Genomic DNA, 3,187 nt, shown 5'->3' with positions numbered 1-3,187 from the left:
GAGCGTAGGAGTGTAGTTCAAGAAGTCCCTGTTTCATAACCATATACCCTCTTCAATAGATCCTGTTAAAATGTTTTTCAACCTAATGCACTGTAAGAAACAATAGGATATATCATCATTCCATATACAAAACAATTAACAATTGGATTTAACTATGCTCTTAGCACAAAATCAACAAACTGCAGTAGAGAAGCAGTTACATTTTGCAGAATTTGTGCATTTGACAAAAGTTTTTTTTTCCATGTTCCAAGATCTATATGTGATACGAAATGTATGAATTCGTGCAATGGAAACCTCACTGTATTTTACCAAGGCAGATAAAGGACATCCTTCGCACCCCATATACTTATAAGGAGGGTTTGGTGGCTGAAATTGCATTGCTTTGATGGTGATTGCATGTTGCTTGCACTTTGTACATATTACTGAATTAATAAAGGTGAACTTTTAAGAACTGTGGGTATAGTTCAGTGGTAGAGCATTTGACTGCTGATTAAGAGGTCCCTAGTTCAAATCTGGGTGCCCCCTTGTTCAACTGTTTTACCTGTAGAAATATTTTTTTTATTAAATAAATTGAAGAAAACATTTACAATCTTAGCATTTTATGTAATGAGCAACACATTTCTACATTTGAAATACTCCTGATCATCTCCTGAAACATAGGGTAAACACCATGAAACTGTTTAGGATTTCCTCATATGATACAAGCTGTGTTTTACATTCACCCAAGTTCTACTGGTGATATTATCAGTTTGAAATAGTCCATTGGAAGCTCATATGAATGTTATAAAACTGTGGTGGAAACCAATAATATGCCCTTAATGAAATGTATTAATTTGTACAGCTGACCAGAAGTGCACTGATGTCATTAGTTCTACAAGTTCCATATAGTCACCCACTCTATCACCTTTTTAAAAAAGGGCAGTTTTCAGCATTCAAGGGTTTATGTCAGTGGTAGAGCGTAGGAGTGCTTTTCAAGAAGTTCATGTTTCATAACCATATACCCTCTTCAATAGATCCTGTCAAAATGTTTTTCAACCCAATGCACTGTAAGAAACAATAGGATATATCATCATTCCATATACAAAACAATTAACAATTGGGTTTAACTATGCTCTTAGCACAAAATCAACAAACTGCAGTAGAGAAGCAGTTACATTTTGCAGAATTTGTGCATTTGACAAAAGTTTTTTTTCCATGTTCCAAGATCTATATGTGATACGAAATGTATGAATTCTTGCAATGGAAACCTCACTGTATTTTACCAAGGCAGATAAAGGACATCCTTCGCACCCCATATACTTATAAGGAGGGTTTGGTGGCTGAAAATGCATTGCTTTGATGGTGATTGCATGTTGCTTCCACTTTGTACATATTACTGAATAAATAAAGATGAACATTTCAGAAATGGGGGTATAGCTCAGGGGTAGAGCGTTTCACTGCAGATCAAAAGGTTCCTAGTTCAAATCTGGGTGCCCCCTTGTTCAACTGTTTTACCTGTAGAAATATTTTTTTAATTAAATAAATTGAAGTAAACATTTACAATCTTAGCATTTTATGTAATGAGCAACACATTTCTACATTTGAAATACTCCTGATCATCTCCTGAAACATAGGGTAAACACCATTAAGCTATTTAGGATTTCTTCATATGATACAAGCTGTGTTTTACATTCACCCAAGTTCTACTGGTGATATTATCAGTTTGAAATAGTCCAGTGGAAGCTCATATGAATGTTATAAAACTGTGTTGGAAACCAATAATATGCCCTTGTCAGAACTGGGGGTATAGCCCAGTGGTAGAGCAATTGACTGCAGATCAAGAGGTCCCTAGTTCAAATCTGGGTGCCCCCTTGTTCAACTATTTTACCTGTAGAAATATTTTTTTTTATTAAATAAATTGAAGAAAACATTTACAATCTTAGCATTTTATGTAATGAGCAACACATTTCTGCATTTGAAATACTCCTGATCATCACCTGAAACATAGGGTAAACACCATGAAACTGTTTAGGATTTCGTCATATGATACAAGCTGTGTTTTACATTCACCCAAATTCTACTGGTGATATTATCAGTTTGAAATAGTCCATTGGAAGCTCATATGAATGTTATAAAACTGTGGTGGAAACCAATAATATGCCCTTAATGAAATGTATTAATTTGTACAGCTGACCAGAAGTGCACTGATGTCATTAGTTCTACAAGTTCCATACAGTGATATGATATGATATGAAATGGTATTTGTAACGCGCCTATACACAGGTGTTTCAAGGCGCGACGAGGCAGGGAGGGGAGGAACAAGGGGAGACAAAACAAACGATCCTACTAGGCCAGGTGTCATTCAGATCGCGCAATGCAGGGGTGGGGGAGGGGTGAAAAGTGCAAGGGGAAGGGGAGGGGGGGAAGTGCAGTAAAGGTAAGTGGCGTAAGTAATAAATAAAAAAGGGCCAGCTAGTGGCAAGTGCAAGGTAAGTGCAGAACAAGTGCTGGGGAAGGGGGGGGGCTGTAGGGATACAGAGACAGTCCCGTAGTGCAGAGGGGTACAGTCACCCACTCTATCACCTTTTTAAAAAAGGGCAGTTTTCAGCATTCAAGGGTTTAACTCAGTGGTAGAGCGTAGGAATGCAGTTCAAGAAGTCCCTGTTTCATAACCATATACCCTCTTCAATGGATCCTGTTAAAATGTTTTTCAACCCAATGCACTGTAAGAAACAATAGGATATATCATCATTTCATATACAAAACAATGAACAATTGAGTTTAACTATGCTCTTAGCACAAAATCAACAAACTGCAGTAGAGAAGCAGTTACATTTTGCATAATGTGTGCATTTGACAAAAGATTTTTTTGCCATGTTCCAAGATCTACATGTGGTACGAAATGTATGAATTCTTGCAATGGAAACCTCACTGTATTTTACCAAGGCAGATAAAGGACATCTTGTGTACCCCTTATAGTTATAAGAAGGGTTTGGTGGCTGAAAATGCATTGTTTTGATGGTGATTGCATGTTGCTTCCACTTTGTACACATTACTGAATTAATATAGGTGAACATTTCGGAATTGGGGGTATAGCTCAGTGGTAGAGCATTTGATCTGCAGATGAAGAGGTCTCTAATTCAAATCTGGGTGCCCCCTTTGTCCAACTGTTTTACCTGTAGAAATATTTTTTTAATTAAATGAATTG

General features: G+C 36.9%; 1 non-coding gene across 1 annotated transcript; it reads left to right on the top strand.

Annotated features, from left to right (window-relative positions):
* Window positions 1-453: 453 nt before the first annotated feature.
* TRNAS-GCU (transfer RNA serine (anticodon GCU)) lies at window positions 454-525 on the top strand. The gene has a single exon. It is a non-coding gene; the product is annotated as a tRNA-Ser (tRNA).
* The last annotated feature ends 2,662 nt before the right edge of the window (window positions 526-3,187 follow it).

This window comes from Ambystoma mexicanum, unplaced genomic scaffold, assembly GCF_040938575.1.
Source record: "Ambystoma mexicanum isolate Mex_15411 unplaced genomic scaffold, UKY_AmexF1_1 Mex_scaf84, whole genome shotgun sequence".
NCBI classification, from domain to species: domain Eukaryota; kingdom Metazoa; phylum Chordata; class Amphibia; order Caudata; family Ambystomatidae; genus Ambystoma; species Ambystoma mexicanum.
This window is presented reverse-complemented; position numbering and strand designations above follow the sequence as displayed.